Below are 20,153 nucleotides of genomic sequence, written 5' to 3'. Positions count from 1 at the left end.
TATTTATTTTTTTATTTATTTTTATTTAAAAAAAAATTTTTTTTTAACGTTTATTTATTTTTGGGACAGAGAGAGACAGAGCATGAACGGGGGAGGAGCAGAGAGGGAGACACAGAATCGGAAGCAGGCTCCAGGCTCTGGGCCATCAGCCCAGAGCCCGATGCGGGGCTCGAACTCACGGACTGTGAGATCATGACCTGAGCTGAAGTCGGACGCTCAACCGACTGAGCCACCCAGACGCCCCAATACACTCTATTTTATTTATTTATTTATTTATTTTTATTTTTTTCAACATTTATTTATTTTTGGGACAGAGAGAGACAGAGCATGAACGGGGAGGGGCAGAGAGAGAGGGAGACACAGAATCGGAAACAGGCTCCAGGCTCTGAGCCATCAGCCCAGAGCCTGACGCGGGGCTCGAACTCACAGACTGCGAGATCGTGACCTGGCTGAAGTCGGACGCTTAACCGACTGCGCCACCCAGGCGCCCCAATACACTCTATTTTAAAACAACAGTGATGGCGAATACAGGTAACTCCTTTAGGACATTTTGCTGCAAAGAACAGAAAAATGGGGGGTAAGCTGGAAGGGAATATGGGATCCAGATAGTGTGCCCCGTTCGCAGGACACATTGCTGACGGTAATGATCTTACACACAGGGGAAAAGTAATGATTTTACTTTAACGGGGGGCCGCAGGGGAGGTGGGACCCCGTGCAGAAATGGAGTCGCTGGTCTTAAGTATGTGGACAATAGATGGTTAGATTCAGTGGCCAAAACATATGGAAATTCTCTTCTGTTTGCTTCTGTTTTCTTAGTAAAACATGAAGGCCACCAGCTGGGACTGGACTGGAGAGCAGTGTGGAAGATATGTGACAAGTGAGGAAATGTGACTTGGAAAAAGGCAGAGAAATTTGTTTAGGACAAGACAGTAAGACCTCTAGACAACACCAAGCACTCATTGGAGGTCTGGGGGTTGTAAAGTTTAGGTGAGCCGAGTTCGCCTGAATGTGTGGTTTTCCTAAGGAGGAGACACAGAGTAGATGGTTTAGAATTTTATTTAATTTTAGACTTTTCATTTTAGAACAGTTTTACATTTACAGAAAAGTTGTAAGAGAGTACAGAGAGTTCGCAGATAGCCCACACTCAGTTTCCCCTATTACTAACAGCTTGCCTTGCACGGCACATTTAACAATCGGTATGGAAACATTATTAACAATAGTCCATACTTTGTTCAGATGACCTTAGTTTTTCCCTGTTTTCTGTCCCAGGATCCCATGTAGGGTACATGATATTTTCTTGTCATGTCTACTTAGGCTTGTCATGCCTATGGCAGTTTTTTAGACTTTCCTTGTTTTTGATGATCTTGACAGTTTTAAGGAGTCTTGGTCAAGCATTTTGCAGAATGATGTCCCCCATTTGGGATTTGTCTGATGTTTCCCTCATGACTCGACTGGGCTTACAGGTTTCTGGAAGGAAGATTATGGAAATAAAGTGCCATGTTCATCACATCACATCAAGGGTGTAAAATATCGACATGACTCACCTCTGTTGGCGTTGACCTTGATCACATGGCTGAGGGAGAGTTTGTCATGTTTCTCTACTATGAAGTCACTCTTTTTACCCCCCTTTTCCATACTGTGCTCATTGGAAAGAAGTCACTCTGTGCAGCCCTTACTGGAGAGGCAAGGGATTATGCGGTTGCACATATACATAAGTTATTTGGATTCTTCTGCACAACAGATGTGTCTGTTCTCTCCCCTGTTCAATCGTTTATTTATATCAATATGCAGGCATGGATATTTACTTTACACTTTGGGTAATGACCCAATACTACTTTATCTTGTTGCTCAAATCACTCCAGCTTTGGCCACTGGGAACCCTTTCAATTAATTACTGGGTCCCTTTGACACACCCCTCTCATTATGGGCTCTTTATTTCTATTTTCAGCACTTCCTTGCTTTCGGACACTGAAAGACGTTCAAGGCTCATTTTACGTGTTTCCTGTTGTTTTAAATTTATTTTTATCCTTTTAACTGTAAACTATTCAAAAACTAAACGTACAGCTCAGAGAGTTGTTACAAGGAACACAACCTCCCAGTGCTGTGCCGGAGCTGGCCCACGCGGCCCTCTCAGGGCCGTTTGTGCAATCTTTTCCCGGCTCCACGATGACATCATGTTGGTAGCTTGAAAATTGGCCATGGTGGTAGTGTTTACATGATGGAAATCAGGAAATGCTACAAGCCCAGGCTTTCTTTTCCCCCTGGAGAGCCAGTTGTTAAATACCAGCACACCACTGCTTGTAACTGCCACCCAAGTCAAGAAATAAAACCACAAACTAATAAATAAAATGTTGCCAGCTACCCCAGTAACCCCTCTGTGTATCCCATCATAACCGTCTCTATCCAAAAGTAACCACTACCCTGACTTTTATAGTAATCACTTCTGTGTATGTGTGTGTGTGTGTGTGTGTGCACGCATGCGAATGTGTTTAATGGTTTTTATCAACCATGGGTCCGTCCCTAGACACTATGGTTAATATCACACATTATTTTTACCTTGCTGTGTACTTTAAGGTCTTTAATCTACAGATTCTCTATCTCTTTTTTTTTTCTTTACAAATTATCTGTTGAAACATGTGTGCCATTTTATCTGTAGTCCTTCCCCTGTCTGGATACTCACGGTATTGTTCAACATATTTCTTTGTACTCTGTTATTTCAAATTGACGTTGATAGAATATTCCACCTAACAACAACAGCATACACATTCTCTTCAAGTGTGTGTGGAATATATCACGAAGACCACATCCATAAAGCAAACCCCAAGGAATGTAAAAAAAAAAAAAAAAAAATGAAACCGAACATACCGAAGTATGTTCTCTGATCATGATATAATTAATTAAACTAGAAAAGAATAACACAAAGATAACAGGAAAGTCTCCAAGCACTTGGCAACTAAATTACACACTTGAAAATAATCCGTGTTTCAAAGGGAAAAATCTCAAAGGAAATTAAAAAAAACCAAAACAACATTGAAGTGATATGCATGCAGCATATTCAAAATTTGTGGGACACAGCTAAAGCACACTAAGAAGGAAATTTGTAACACTAAATGCTCACATTGTAAAAGAAGAAAAATTTCAGATCAGTGGTCTGCATTCTCATTTCAAGAACTTAGAAAAAGAAGAGCAAAATAAGCTTAAGAATGCAATAAAAGAGGTCAGAAAGCAAAGTATAGGCAGAAAAGCAATAGAGGAAATCGATAGGACAAAATCTAGCTCTCTGAGATAACAAAAATGGACAAACTTCAAGCAACATGGACATATAAAAAAGAACACAAATTACCCATATCAAGATTGAAACAGGGAATGTTGCTACAGATCCTGCAAACATAAAAAATATAATAAGAGATGCCACAAGCAATTCTGTATGTATACAGTTGGCAAAGTAAGTGAAATAGACCAATTCCTTAAAAAAAAAAAAACCTACCCTATTTCAGCCAATATGAAATGAATAATTTGAATTGCTCTATAAGGATTAAGGAAATTGAATTCATAATGTAAAAACTTTCCCCCAAAGAAATCCTGAGGCATAGATGGCTTCTTCAGAAAATTCTCCCAAAGGTTTAAAGAAAAATTAGCACCAAGTCTGCATAATCTATACCAGAAAATAGAAGAGGAGGGAACACTTTCCAAGTCATTTTATGAAGTCTGTATTACTTTGATACCCAAACCAAACAGCACAAGAGAAGCAAACTATAGACCAATATTCCTCGTGAACATTGATGCAAAAACCCTTAACAAAATATTAACACACAGAATTCAGCAACATATAAAAAATTGTGCACTATGGCCAGGTGATGTTTATTCAAAGAATGCAAGGCTAGTTCAATGTTTGAAAATCAAATAATGTCATCCACCATATCAATGGGCTGAATAAGAAGTCACATGAGTACATCAATTGCAGAAAAATTTGAAATATTTAAGACTTATTCTTAACAAAATTCTTTACAAACTAGGGGTAGAGGGGGACTTCCTCAACTTAATAAAGTGCATTTATAAAAATCTACACTTAACAGTTACTTAATGGCAAAAGGCTGAATGTATTTCTCCTAAGATTGGGAACAAGGCAGGGTTGTTTGCTCTTCCACTCTTATTCAATAAAATGCTGAACATTCTAGCCAGTATAATAAGGCAAGAAAAGAAAAGGAAAGGAAAAATAGACTTTAGAAAGGAAGAAATAAAACTGTTTCTATGTGCTGATGATAGGCTTATTATCTATATAGAAAATATTTTAAAATCTATTAAAAAACTCCTAGAATTAATAAGTGAGTTCAGCAAATTCATACCAGATAAACATACAAAAATCAATTGTATTTCTACAACGAACACATTCTCATCAAAATTAAAAATACAGCCCCCATTTACAATCACGAGAGAGAGAGAGAGAGAGAGAAGGAGGGAGAGAGAGAGGGAGGGAGAGAGAGAGAGGGAGAGAGACACCTGGGTTGTTCAGTCAGTTAAGCATCTGACTCTTGATTTCGACTCAGGTCAGGATCGTGAGATTAAGCCCAATGTTGGGCTCCAGGCTGGGCATGGAGACTGCTTGGGATTCTCTCTCTCCCTTTCACTCTGCCCCTCCCCTGCTTACACACAGTCCTATCTCTCAAAAGAAAAAAAAATTTACATGTAAATCTAACAAAACATGTACAAGATGTGTACATGAAACTAGAAAACATTGATGAAAGAAATCAAATCAAAAAGATTTAAATAAATGGAGAGACATACTATGTTCATGGATTAGAAGACAACATTGTAAAGATGTCAGTTCTCCCCAAACTGATATTCAGGTTTAACACAATTCTTACCAAATTTCCAGCAAGAGCTTTTTGTAGATAAAAAGATTACTCTCAAATTTATGTGGGAGGGGCACCTGAGTGGCTCAGTCAGTTGAGCATCCAACTATGGCCCAGGTCATGATCTCGCGGTTCATGAGTTTGAGCCCCACATCAGGCTTGCTACTGTCAGCACAGAGCCTGCTTCAGATCCTCTGTCCCCTCTCTCTCCCCCTCCCTGCTTGTTCTCTCCCCTAAATAAATAAATAAATAAATAAATAAATAAATAAAATTTATGTGGTATTGCAAAGAAGCCAGAAGAGCTAAAACAATTTTGATAGAGAAAAATGAAATGGGAAGAATTAGTGTACTCCATTTCAAGACTTATTATATAGCTATAGTAATTAAGACTGTGTAGTATTGGTGGAGGGATAAACATGTAGATTAGTTGAACAGACCAGAGAACACAAAAATAGATCCACACAAATATGCCCAATTTTTGACAAAGATTTAAGATAAATTAAAAAAAGCAAAGATAACCTTTTCAATAAATGTTGGCGCAAGTAGGCATCTATGAGCAAAACCCAAAACGCAACAAATAAAAAAAAACCCCACCCTGTTTCAGGGTCTCACAGTTTACACAAAAATTTACTCAAAATGGATCAAGAACTTAAATGTAAAACATAAAGGGAAAAGACGTATGAGAAATCTTCAAGATCTAAGGTAATGCCAAAAATTCTTAGATTGGAGACTAAAAGCATGAACTTTAAAAGGGAAAATTGATGAATTAGACTTCATAAAAATTCAAAACTTGCCAAGCAGATAAAAATACAAACTAAAGCCTGGGAGAAAACATTTGCAAACCACGTATCCAACAAAGGACTAGTATCCGGAATATATCAAGAACTCTCAAAACTCAGCAGTTAAAAAAAATCAAACTATCCCGGGGCGCCTGGGTGGCTCAGTCTGTTGAGCATCTGACTTCGGCTCAGGTCATGATCTCACGGTTCGTGAGTTCGAGCCCCGTGTCAGGCTCTGTGCTGACAGCTCAGAGCCTGGAGCCTGCTTCGGACTCTTTGTCTCCCTCTCTCTCTGCCCCTAACCCACTCGCATTCTGTCTCTGTCTCTCTCAAAAATAAATAAAAACATTAAAAAAAATCAATCCAATTTAAAAATGGGCAAGAGACAGGAAGAGCTATTTCACCTAAGAAGATATGTGGATGAGAAATAACCACATGAAAAATGTGCCATTAGGAAAACTCCCTATCATTAGGGGCATTTGTTACCTCCGCTTTGCTTTTCTCCCCAGCATTTATTATCACAATGTGCATCATGTACTTATTTGGGTGTTTATTTATTGTCTTTCTCTATGTGGGTGGGGACTGTGTTTTGTTCACTTTTTCGCCCTGGAGAGAGAATTGTGCCTGGAAGATGGTAAGTACTCGGTAAATATTTATAGAATGAATGAATACATGCTCTTGAAAGTTCAGATAGAACTCAGTTATGAGTTTTATCCTGGAAGTATTGGTCTTTCCAAATAATAGAGTTTTAATCACTTTTCCATTCTTGTCTGATTTGATTAGCATTTGTTTTAGTCCAGTTTTTTACTGCTTCTTGAGTCTTTATAATTAATATTCTGTTAGGAAACCATCCATTTCCTCTAAATTTTCAAAATATTTTCAATAGGTTAAGATAAAGTAGTCTCATAATTCTTTTCCTCTCTTCTTCACCCCTTTTTTTCTTTAGCCAGGATCACCAAGGGTTTCGACCTTATTGAGTTTTGTGATTGCAAAGCACCAATTCTGCATTCATTTTTCCTAATTTTTACCTCACTAAATTCACCTTTAATTTATTTCATATTTTATTTCTCAAATTGACTCTATTTTCCCCCTTAATTTATTAATTGACAGGGCACCTGGATGGCTGAGTTGGTTAAGCATCTGACTTTGATTCAGGTCACGAGCTCACAGTTCGTGGGTTCAAGCCCCGCGTCGGGGTCTCTGCTGACAACTCAGAGCCTGGAGCCTGCTTTGGATTCTGTGTCTCCCTCTCTCTCTGTCCCTCCCCTGCTTGCACTCTCTCTCTCTCTCTCTCTCTCTCTCAAAAATAAAATAAAAAGTTTTTTAAATTAAGTTGACACAGTAGTTACAATGAAGGCTAAGTTGCTGGAGCAGAGACTCGATCGCGAAACGTCTTTGTTATTTTCTTTCATGGAACTCGATCGCGAAACGTCTTTATTTTCTTTCATGGAACGGTCCTGGGTGGGTAAATGGCCTGTTCCATAATGTCATTCAGGAACACAAGCAAGTGGGAAAACTCTGCCATTCTCGAGGGCTGGGGGCAGCATACCAATGAGGGCCATTCCTGCCTATTACCTGCTCTTTACCAGTAAATTTTACTGCAGTGCAACCACACTGATATGTTTGCATCTTGCCTACATTTTACTTTTGAGCTTCAATGGCAGAACTGTAGTCATGAGAGACCAGATGGCTCACGAAACAAAAAGTATTTTCCCATCGGCCTTTGTCAGAACTAGTTTGCTGATTCTGCTCTAAGGCAGAGTCCTGGGTGCGTAATCAAAAGTGGGTCACCAGCACGCCTTCTTCCAGCTGGTAGGGAAGGAAGAGACAATAGAGAAAAGGCATGTCCCCCCTGTGCCTAGAAGTGGTCCATACCACTTCATTCATATTTGAGAATTTAGTCATGTGGCCACATCTAACTGCAAGGGAGTCCTGGGCGGGTGTCACTGGGCACCAGCTCGTCCTGCCATGTGCCCAGCTACTGTTGGTTTACTGTGGTGAGCGGAGGATTGATTTTGAAGGACAGTTACCAGTTCCCCCCATAGAGACACATGAAGTTCCTTTATCTTCTTTCTCTTTGAAGAACGAAGAGATTTCAAGTGACAGATATTTTTCCAGCGCAACTAACACTTTGATTCAGAGGTTTCGAGAGGGTGCGTTCTCCTTTTCTTGATCTCTTTTAGGTAGTGGTTTCAGTTTGGATTTCTTCATTAGTCCAACGTGTATTTGGGACGATGTTTTTTTAGTTGGCAAGTAGTTATGTATTTTCTAAAGTCATATTTTTTATTATTTATTTCTACTTCCATTAAGAGAAGGTGACCCTAACACGTATAGTTTTAAAACTGTGTTTATGCTTTACTTTTGACCAAATGCATATAAGATTTTGTAATACCTGGACATACATATGTGGGTGTGTATTCCTTTTTCAAATGACAAAGGTTTTTCAAATTTATTTTTATTAAAAAAATTTGTTTTAATGTGTATTTGTTTTTGAAGGAGAGAGAGACAGATCGTGAGCGGCAGAGGGGCAGAGAGAGGGAGAGGAAGACACAGAACCCGAAGCAGGCTCCAGGCTCTGAGCTGTCAGCACAGAGCCTGACGCGGGGCTCGAACTCGTGGACCGTGAGATCATGACCTGAGCCGGAGTCGGATGCTTAACCAACAGCCATCCAGGTGCCTCATCAAATGACAAAATTTTATTTCATATACACATCAGGTTTGATTATGTTATTTGATTTTATGTCCTTTCTTATTTTTGCCTTTTATATCTAATTCTGAGAAAATGGTTACTCTCATTTTAATATAATTTTAGAATGAAGTTCTTTCATTTCTAATGGTTGCCATTTATATATTTAGCTACCTTTTTTTTTTTTTGGTGCAGCAAATTTATCACGACTATATCTTGTTTTTAAAGTTATGCATTTATTATTACCTCGTGTCCTTGTTTTTCCTTTTTGAAGATTTTAATTTTAAAATCTATGTGTTCTGATAATAATAATACCACTTGTGATGCCTTGATACCTTTTTTTGCTTTTTTTTTAAGGATCTATTTCTCATCCATTTTTTTTTTTAAACCTAAGAGTTACTTCTCTGATCTGTAAAAATGAAGATGATAAAATATACTCTAACTTTTGTGAGGATGAAGGAAGGCGATGGCTGTGGGAGTGTTTGTAAACCATGAAGAACCCCACGTAAAGGTGGTATCATTCCTCCCGCTTTGGGGTCTATCTACTACCCACCTCTAGTGTTGTCTGACTTTGAACGTTCGTTACTGGGAGGAGCGGATCCACTTTTTTTTTTTTTTTTTTTTTTTTTTTTGCCATTTATCATCTATCTATGTACCCACCTACCTACCTTTTTATCTGTTTATCCATCCTGATTATCTTTTTAACCAATTTAATCATCAACCTGTGTGCTGCCTCTCCTATTCCAGCGCATCTAGATAACTGTACCCCTCACCTGCCAATTTTCATTGCCGACACCAGGAAGAACATCTACACCATTATTATTACAGGAGCCATAAATTATTTAAACAAAAAAACACGTTCACTTCAGTTTTATTGTCCTACTATCGTCTAAAACAGGTACAGAGTTGAAAAAAGAAAAAAAAAAAAAAAAGACCCAGCTACTGTGAAATCTCAAAAAATACTCAGGTACTCAGGTAGGGGGTTAAATGTGGGAAGCATTTTTTTTTTTTATTTTTTTTTCAACGTTTATTTATTTTTGGGACAGAGAGAGACAGAGCATGAGCGGGGGAGGGGCAGAGAGAGAGGGAGACACAGAATCGGAAACAGGCTCCAGGCTCCGAGCCATCAGCCCAGAGCCCGACGCGGGGCTCGAACTCACGGACCGCGAGATCGTGACCTGGCTGAAGTCGGACGCCCAACTGACTGCGCCACCCAGGCGCCCCATGGAAGCCAGCATTTTAAGGTTATTCTTAAATTATAGTAAATTCCAGTAAAGTTATAAGCAGTCACATGATGAAACACTTTTGAGTGCGACTTCCATTGCCTCCCCCCACCCCCGCCCCGCCACCCACTGCAGTCAAAAATGGATAAAGTTATAAACTCGGAAAGTTTGTCCTCTGTTTCTTGCTGCGTTTCTATCTTGTCAAGAGCCACTTCTTGCTACATCATCAGTCTAGGTCCTCCTTAGTTCCCTTATATCCTCAGGGATATTCAAAAAGGAAAAACCAGGGCGCCTGGGTGGCTCAGTTATTTAAGTGCTGGACTGTTGATCTCGCTCAGGTCGTGATCTCATGGTTCGCGGGATTGAGCCCCACATCTAGCGTGGTGCCTGCTTGGGATGGTCTCTCTCCCTCTCTCTCTGCCCCTCTCCTGTGCACATGTGTGCTTACACTCTCTCAAAATAAACATGAAAAAAATTTTTAAAAGGAAAATCCATATGTTTCTAAGCTTACTCTATCCCTGCATTTTAAGTGTGTTTCTTGTAAACAACACGTGTGTCTTTTTATAGGAGAAAGTAACCAACTTATTACACTGGTATTCACAACTGATGTTCTAAATGCATGTTTATGTTTAGTATACATTTTACTTTGGGGTTCTTAGGTTATCTAATTTCCTCATTTTTTGCAGGTTTTATGAACTTGTAATTAACTCTTTTTTTCACTTGTTTCATTTTTTTTTTTTTAACTTTTTTTTTTCAACGTTTATTTATTTTTGGGACAGAGAGAGACAGAGCATGAACAGGGGAGGGGCAGAGAGAGAGGGAGACACAGAATCGGAAACAGGCTCCAGGTTCTGAGCCATCAGCCCAGAGCCCGACGCGGGGCTCGAACTCACGGACCGCGAGATCGTGACCTGGCTGAAGTCGGACGCTTAACCGACTGCGCCACCCAGGCGCCCCTCACTTGTTTCATTTTTATTAACCAGTTTCATTTAGCCATTCCTTTCCCAACACTCATCATCAAACTCACATTTCACCACTGTTATATGAAAAGAAACTTTAGCTGTTTCTCTTATTTTTTTTTAAGTTTATCTATTTTGAGAGAGAGCATGAGCGAGGAGGGGCGGAGAGAGAGAGACGGAGAGAGAGAGAGAGAGAGAGAGAGAGAAAGAATCCCAAGCAGGCTCCAAGCTATCAGCACAGAGCCCGACCTGTGGCTCGATCCCCTGAACCGTGAGATCATGACCTGAGCTGAAATCAAGAGTTGGACCCTTAACTGACTGAGGCACCCAGGTGCCCCCTCTTATGTTTTAATAGAAAATATATTTTTTGGGGGCGCCTGGGTGGCTCAGTCTGTTAAGCATCTGACTTCGGCTCAGGTCATGATCTCACAGTTGATGAATTTGAGCCCCGTGTCAGGCTCTGTGCTGACAGCTCAGAGCCTGGAGCCTGCTTCAGATTCTGTGTCTCACTCTCTCTCTCTGCTCATGCTCTGTCTCTCTCTGTCTCAAAAATAAATAAAAACATTAAAAAAAATTAAAAAAAAGAAATATATTCTTTTGATAAAAGTCTTTTGTTTAGGGATTCATATAATTCACACTTAATGTCATAATGAGATGAAACTTAATTTTCCTAACTTATTTTAATATTTGCTATTTATCTGACTTTCTTCTTTTTCTTTTTTCCCTTCCTTACTCTTTTTTTTTTTTTTAATTTTTTTTTTCAACGTTTATTTATTTTTGGGACAGAGAGAGACAGAGCATGAACGGGGGAGGGGCAGAGAGAGAGGGAGACACAGAATTGGAAACAGGCTCCAGGCTCTGAGCCATCAGCCCAGAGCCCGACGCGGGGCTCGAACTCACGGACCGCGAGATCGTGACCTGGCTGAAGTCAGACGCTTAACCGACTGCGCCACCCAGGCGCCCCTCCCTTCCTTACTCTTTCTGCCTTGGTCAACTTTTCTGTTTATTCCCCTTTGTCCCTCATGAGTTTCAAAGTTCTACTGTCCTTTCCAGAGCTCCTAGCAGTTGCCATCCTGATCTTGAAATCACAATGAAAAAGTTTGTCCATTATTACGTTAAAGCAAAATAATAAATATATTCCCCTCACCCTAAGAAACTTCGCTAACCTCCTCCCAACCAACAAAACCAGGAGAAGCCTTGCCAGTGCCTCTCCCTGCCTCACTTCTGGCCTTGCTGGAGCAGCTTAAAATGTCTACGCTCGGGCTGAAATCATCTTCCTTGTCAAGAATACTTACCTCACTTACATTAGGAGCTCCAAGTGACATTCCCGTCATCTATGCTATGAAGACACAATAAGATGCCCTGTTCTGGTTTCTCATCTCATGCTCTGGTTGGGATTTAGAGAGTTAGAGGACTCTCCCAAGCGTTGTCCTCAGATAGGTTACGTGGCTCTTGTGTTTTCTGAAGCCTTGCACCTCAGAACGAGGCTAGAGAATGTGTCAAGCCAGTGAGGGAAGCGCCAGAATCTTTACAAAGTGCACTTGCGGCTGTTCACTCAAGAGATTCTAGTACAAGATGCCTCAGTGGAAATGGGCTCCCCAATGTCAACAGTGATATGTGATCAAGGTCACAGGACGTGTTTCCAATAACTGATGGCAGGGCGGAGGTAGTAATCAGAAATATTTCTACCACAGATACACTGGGCTGTGTTATTTACGCAGTCTTTAACTAGAGGAGCCAAGTAAAGCATTTATTTAATTTCTTTTTTTTTTTTTAATGTTTATTTTTGGGAGAGAGAGAGAGAGTGTGCGCGCACGAGTTGGGGAGGGGCAGAATCTGAAGCAGGCTCCAGGCTCTGAGAACTGTGAGTTCAGTTCATGAATTCAACTCATAACCTGAGCTGAAGTCGCATGCGTAACTGAGCCACCCAGGCACGCCTAATTTCCTCTTTTTTAATATTTACTTATTTTTTTTTTTCAACGTTTATTTATTTTTGGGACAGAGGGAGACAGAGCATGAATGGGGGAGGGGCAGAGAGAGAGGGAGACACAGAATCGGAAACAGGCTCCAGGCTCTGAGCCATCAGCCCAGAGCCCGACGCGGGGCTCGAACTCACGGACCGCAAGATCGTGACCTGGCTGAAGTCGGACGCTTAACCGACTGCGCCACCCAGGCGCCCCAAGCCTGGCTCATTTTTATGACCTAGCCTTACAGATCTCACAGCAGCTTAAGCTGCATTCTTTTTCTTAGAAGTGAGTCACTAAGGTCAGTACAGGTTCAAGGGAAGGCGAATTAGATCGCATCGTTCTGTGGAAGGCAGGCCAAAGATTTTGCGGGCGTGTTTTCAGTCTGCCACGGTTGGCTCTCTGGCCTCAAATTATGGACTTGTCTTCCCCCCACGTGCAAATTACATACAAGCTTCCCAATATCCCTAATACAGGACTGACTCGGGTTCGAGGTCCAGAACCTCCTTTTCTCCGCCTGGTTCCGAGGCGGATGATGGCTCCGGCACAGCTTCTGACATAGCACCTCAAGTACAGGGTCTCTCAGTCCGAGACCCGGGAACCGGGCACCCAACATACACTGGTGGGACAGGCCCAGAAAAACTGCTGTATGAGAGAATGACTCTCATCCGTAACAAGGTACAATAGGGAGCACCCGAAGGCCCGGGGGTATAGCTCAGGGGTAGAGCATTTGACTGCAATAGGGAGCACCCGGGAATCACTGGCCTATACAGTTCCGGAGCCCCTTGGGCACGTGTTGCCTTGGCTAGGGCTCAGCCCACCATGTGGGGCGGTGCACCACAGCCCTGGGCCCCCGGTGCTGCCTGCTGAGTTAGCCTTCCTTTTCCATAAAATGCTGCCACGTTGGCAGCTGAGGAATTTGGGCACCCTGCTTCTTCCCAAGGAGTCTTAGAGCGAAAAGCCCTCTTCGTTGCGTGCCGCCTCTATTCCTTTCAGTCCATGTTGATACAGTTCCTTTAAACTTTTTTGCGGTTTTGTTTTTAGGAACCAACTTCTAGAAACACATACCCAGAAATCTCACCGACTGGGCTTCACATGAAGCCACTGAGAGACAAGAAAGTCAAGATTCTCAGAAGTCCTAACAGTTAATGGAGAGGATCTGTGAGGCATGACCTTAAGATCCTTCTTCTTCTCTCTTTTTTTTTTTTTTTTTTTTTTGAGAGAGAGAACGAGAGAGTGCTCGCGCGTGTGCACGTGTGCGTGGGAGAAGGGCAGAGGGAGAGGGAGACAGAATCTTAAGCAGGCTCCACAGCCAACACAGAGCCCAATTCAGGGCTTGACCCCACGACTGTGAGATTATGATCTGAGCAGAAATCAAGAGTCAGATGCTCAACCGACTGCCCCATGATCCTTCTTCCTTTTGTACTGCCTCCTACCATTTAAAATTGCATGTTAGGGGCGCCTGGGTGGCGCAGTCGGTTAAGCGTCCGACTTCAGCCAGGTCACGATCTCGCGGTCCGTGAGTTCGAGCCCCGCGTCGGGCTCTGGGCTGATGGCTCAGAGCCTGGAGCCTGTTTCCAATTCTGTGTCTCCCTCTCTCTCTGCCCCTCCCCCGTTCATGCTCTGTCTCTCTCTGTCCCAAAAATAAATAAATGTTGAAAAAAAAAAATTTAAAATTGCATGCTGACACAGTTCCTTTAGAAACATAATGGGTTTCCTGTGAATCAATTTACAAAATCCAGTTCATTAAAAAAATTACATACACAAGCCTCATCGAGAGGCTTCCACTTGGACAGCAGAGAGACCACAAACTGAAGATTCCTAGAAACCTTATTGTACTCTTAAGATGCTTTGATGGTATTTTGTCTGGCTAACTGGTTTTCTGAGGCACTGTCTCGGATCTTTCCGAGATATTAAACAGGGACTTACAGTCCTACTTTGGATGGGATCTTTTATCAATTTGAGTATCTTGGAAATCATGGGAATAAGAACAATTTTATTTTGAAGCCAGCAAGTCCTGGATCCTTGTAGGTCTTTCTTGAGCTTCTCTCTTTCCTCTCACATTTTGTGGTAATTTGTTACAGCAGCAACAGAAAACTAATTCAGCTATCAAGTCTCTTTCGTTTTCTTTAACCTAAAACAGTTTTTCAGTGTTTGTCTTTCATGACTTTGACACTTTTGAAGAGCATTTTGTTGAATATCCCTCAATTTACATTTATTTGATATTTCCCCATGACTAAATTCAGGTCATAAAATTGTGGCAGGAATACCGGTGATGGAAAATGCTATTGTGTTCTTCTCAATGTAGTCTATTGATTTATCCCATTACTGATGAGCTTAAATTTGATCAGTTACAGACAATTGATTTGTTCCATTACTAATGAGGTTAACTTAAAAAAATTTTTTCATGTTTATTTTTGAGAGAGAGAGAGAGAGAGAGAGAGAAAGAGAGAGGGAGAAAGAAAGATGGAGTCAACATGAGTAGGAGAGGAGCAGAGAGAGAGGGAGACACAGAATCGGAAGCAGGCTCCAGGCTCTGAGCTGTCAGCACAGAGCCTGATGCGGGGCTCGTACTCACGGACCGCGAGATCATGACCTGAGCTGAAGTCAGACACTTAACGGGCTGAGCCACCCAGGCACCCCACTAATGAGGTTAACTTTGATCAGCTGTTTAAATTGGCATACTCTGGGTTTCTCTATAGCAAAGTTACTCTTTTGGTAATTAATAAATATTTTGTGGTAAGGTACTTGAATCCTACATGCTGCTTCTCAACAATACTTAGCCCACTAGTTTATATCCGTTGATGATTATCTTGTGAAGTAATTATCACTATGATTGTTGCCAGTTCATAGGTTTTTAATTTCATTACCCTTCTTCTCTAGTTATTAGCTGGAATCCCACTTCTCTACTTATTTATATTTGTTCATTTAATTTTTATTATCATGACCTTTTAAATTCTTTTATTCCATGGCTTTTAATCTGTTGCTGTATTCGTTTGTTTATTTTCGCCCACGTTTTCCTAAAGTAGGCTAGTGGGTGCCACTTCAAAGTGGCTCCTGTGTCATTTTTCACATGTTCCATATCATCCTTTGAACATTTCTTTACTTTCTGGTACCAGATGTCCCAGGACTGTCTTGTTGTACTTTCCTTGCTCCAAGTCTTAGAATTAGCCATTTTCCAGAGAGCTCCGAACTGGTTAGTGGAGAATGGTACTTAGAAACCAACATCTGGATATTTGTGTGCTCACTGCTACTCTGTATCACTGCTTCTAAGCCCTCTTAGAGGCAGAGTTAGGAAATATATGTGTGAGTGCGTGTGTGTGTGTGTGTGTGTGTGTGTATTTACACATACATACCTCTGTCTTTGTATTACATGTACACACACTGTTTTTTATGTGTGTTGTGAACATATACCCCTAAGAATATTAATTAAGGGATTAAAAATTATTTTCTCTTCCTCATTGCCTTTGTTTCATCTGAGTTTCCTTTTTCCTTTTTTTGTCATCTTAGTCTCTCTGTCTTTCTTTTTTTTATTTTAAAAAATTTAAGTTTATTTATTTATTTTGAAAGAGAGAGAGAACGTGAGCAGGAGAGAGGCAGAGAGAGGGAAAGAGAGAGAGAGAGAGAGAGAGAGAGAGAGAGAGAGCATGAAGGGGGGAGGGGTGGAGAGAGAGAATCCCAATCAGACTCTATGCTGTCAGTGCAGGGCCTGACGTGGGGCTAGATCTCACGAACCATGACATCATGACCTGAGCCAAAACCAAAAGTCAGATGTTTAACTGACTGAGCTACCCAGGCATCCCTCTCTTTCATGTGGGGGTTGCCTGAAATGTCCGATGATCACTGACTGTCATTCCATATTTAAGAGTGATGCACAACGGATTTCTTGTTTTCTATAATGATGAAATACATGATGCAGACCAACCTTTTCATGAAAATAACTATAGATATTGGAGAAAAGTATAAATATATCTGCATAGAAGCAACATAAATGGACATACACTTTAATACCACTCTTTTGGAGAGGAATTTGCAAAAATCAAGAAAACTACATAAGCATTTTGGCCCATAAATCCACTTCTAGAATTTACTTTGAAGATATACTTTGACAATATGAAAATATATATAAAGAAAGTTATCATTTGCATGATTATTTGTAATTGTACAGTATGGAAAACAATCGAAGTGCCCATACATGAGAGAGAGGTTAAATAAGCTATGCTACATGCGCACAAAGTAACACTACTTAGTAAAATAAACAATAAGGGTGATTTCTATCGACTGACATGGAGTGATATCCAGGATATATTGTCCATTGAAAAGGCAAAATATAGATCAGCATATATCTGTAATATACCTTTTATGTGAAGAAAGGGAGATAGAAAAATATACATGTGTCTGCTTATTTGTGAGTAAAAAAAAGAAAGAAAGAAAAGAAACTTAAGAAGAATAGACCAGAAACTAATGAGATTGTTTTCCAAGGCTAATGGGTGGAAATTGGGTGGGAAGCATGAGGGTACTGGAACAGAAGTGATGACAAACGGGCATTTCTTTGATTTACTTTTTCATATGTTCTGAATTTTAGAACTATGTTAATGTTTCACATGCTTAAAGAAAATATTAACAAGGGTGGGAAATAACAAAAAAATAGAACACAGAAACAAAGGAACTTAAATCTATTCTAATTGGATAACATGACCACACTGAAAGGGTATGAAGGATGATTTTGAACACAGTATTTTGAATATATGCCCACAGGCTAAAGACCACAAGAACTGTAAACAAATACTGTGCTCTAGTTAGAAAGTATGGGTGAGCAATTATGAAACTACTTTATGTGTATTCCATAACGGGATAAGTAAATATAGTGTGTAATGAGAGCCAGGTTCCTCACTGTTGGAGAAAGCAGTTAATATATGAAAAATGCTAGACTGACGTCTACATACATTGTGTACACTGTATGCATTTTAGAATCAGCTTGTTAGTATCTGCTAAAAACTCGGCTTGTTTGCTGAGTTGTTGGGTTGAAGTTTTTGGATGCATAACCGTAAACTGATGAAGATACTCTTTCCTTCTTTTTCTTTCTTTCATTTATTTTTATAGCTCTATATATCTACACACACACACACACACACACACACACACACACACACACACTTTTTCTCATATATCCACCAGAAAGAAAACTTAAGGCCAACATCTCTCATGAACACAGACACAGAAATCCCTAACAAAATATTAGCAAATCAAATTCAGCAATATATTAAAAAGGATACTACCTTGCTATCAAGTATGGTTCATCCTAGGAGTGCAAGGCTGGTTTAAACATTCAAAATCAATCCCTGTAGCTCACTATATTAGTATACTAAATAGTAAAAAAAAAATCATCATATCAGTAAATGCAATACTGGCATTCGACACAGCATCTATTCAGATTTTTTTTTTTAATCATACAACCTAGGAATAGACAGAACTTCCTTAACCTAATAAAAAGTATTTGTGAAAACCTTACAAATAACATTGTATTTAATGGTGAGAGACTCAGTGCAAGGAGGTTCTCAGTTACTACTTCTATTTAATATCATACTGGAAGTCCTGGTTTGTGCAAGAAAAAGAAAAGACATAGAGACTGGAAAGGAAGAAATAAAACTGTCTCTATTCATAGATGATTATCTATGTAGAAGGTCCCCCAAAATCTACACACACAAAATCCCTGAAACTAATAAGTGAGTTTAGCAAGGTCACAGGACACAAAGGTAATGTTAAAAAAGTTCCTTGTATTCTTACATGCCACCAGTGACCAACAGGAATTTGAAATTTTAAAAAATACCACTTATAATAATAACAAAGACAGTACTGACAAAATACATGCAAGATTTATACACAGTAAACTGCCAAGCACAGAAACAAAAACAAAAACAAAGATGATCTAGATGATTTGGCTTATACCCTGGTTCATACGTTACAAGGCTCAATATTTGCAAGATGTCAGTTCTTCCTAATTTGATTTATACATTCAGTATCATCTTAAACAGAATCCAAGGGAAATACTCACAAGCTGATCCGAAAATACAATCTACACACTGTATGCAAAGACAAAAGGAATAGCCAAGCCAATTCTGAAAAAGGAATATATACTGGGAAGACTCACATTCCCTGGGTTTGAGACTTTTACAGTAATTATAACAGTGCAACACTGGTGAAAAAGATAGACACACAGGTCAACAGAACAGAATCGGGAGGCCAGAAATAAACCAGAGGGGCTGGAATAATTGGATATCCACATGCCAAATAAGACAAAATAAAAAAGGATCCTGATACATACCTCACATCTTCTACAAAAATTAAATAAAAATGGACTATAGATCTACATGTAAAACATAACACTATACAACTTTTAAAAGAAATCTGGGAGAAAGTCTGCATGACCTTAGGTTTGGTGGTGAGTTTTTAGATACTACCCCAAAATACAATCTATGAAGGAAAAAAATATATATAAATTGAACTTTACAAAGGTTAAAAACTTTCTCTTTCAAGGAGACATTTAAAACAATTAAAACACAAGTTACAGACTGGGAGAAAGTCTATGCAAAATACCTATCTGGATTTACATCCAAAATATATAAAGAACTCTCAACATTTAACAATAAGAAAATAACCTAATAAAAACCAAAAAGTCCATTTAAAAAATGGGCAAAGGATCTGAACAGGCATTTTACTAAAAATGATACACAGTTGCCAATAAGCATATGAAAGGTTCTCAACATATGAACCTTCTCAACATATGAACCATATGCCAATAAGCATATGAAAAGGTTCCCAATTATCATTGGGAAATGCAAATCAAAACAACGAGACACCAGCTAAAATTCAAAAATCGTATAAGATCAAAACACTAGGAGGATGTGGGGCAACGGGACCTCTCATTCATTATTCACAGAAATGAAAAATTTGGTACAACCATTTTGGAAGATGGCATAAAAGTTTGTTATCATGTTAATCATAGACTTATCATATGATGTAGTAACCACACAGAATATCTGCTATCCAGATTACACACAAGAAAAGAACAACCCTTTGTATTGTAGGCAAAGGCCATACACAGTGAACCAAAGAAACACACCCATAAAATCGAGGAAACTTTTCTAGGTTTAACAGATTTCATAGCTTTTTCAGATATAAGTGTTATAAACCGAGGCAAATAAAAGTCACTTTCCAAGTGTATTACATTCCCAAGGGCAACTAAAACTCAGATAAAACTCTGCAGTCTTACTGACTTGAAAAACCAAAGTTTAAAGGGAAAACAGCAGCTGAAAAAGTGAAGGGGGGAGAATCCCAGAAAAGAGAGAGCCGTCGAGTAAGAGCCAAATTATGTGTATAAATTTGCACAAATTTCTAACTTTCTGATAGCCATCTAGTGGGCAGACTCCAAATAGCCCCAGGGAAGCAAAAAGAACCTCTATATCCATTGCAGCTAACCGTGGAGGAGATGGGCTACAAACAAACAAACAAACAAACCCAATAAATACTCTTTAGAGAAACATACCCCAAGCTACTAGAATACACATGCACAAAATTACTAGAAATACAAAGAAAAGAAACATGTGAGTCACACACAAGAGAAAGGATAATTGACGGAGGCTTGACAGCAAGAGGGAGCAGAGCCTAGAATTAGCAGAAAAGGATTTG

The 20,153-nt window shown here is 39.8% G+C and overlaps 1 long non-coding RNA gene across 1 annotated transcript; it reads left to right on the top strand.

The window, feature by feature from the left end:
- The first annotated feature begins 8,681 nt into the window (after positions 1-8,681).
- On the top strand, positions 8,682-13,741 carry LOC123586237. Its single transcript, XR_006706697.1, has 3 exons — positions 8,682-8,829; positions 12,941-13,142; positions 13,509-13,741. It is a non-coding gene; the product is annotated as an uncharacterized LOC123586237 (long non-coding RNA).
- Positions 13,742-20,153: the final 6,412 nt, after the last annotated feature.

This window comes from Leopardus geoffroyi, chromosome C3 (genome assembly GCF_018350155.1).
Source record: "Leopardus geoffroyi isolate Oge1 chromosome C3, O.geoffroyi_Oge1_pat1.0, whole genome shotgun sequence".
Taxonomy (NCBI): Eukaryota; Metazoa; Chordata; class Mammalia; order Carnivora; family Felidae; genus Leopardus; species Leopardus geoffroyi.
The sequence above is the reverse complement of the archived record's forward strand: the minus strand, read 5'-3'. Positions and strand labels throughout refer to the sequence as shown.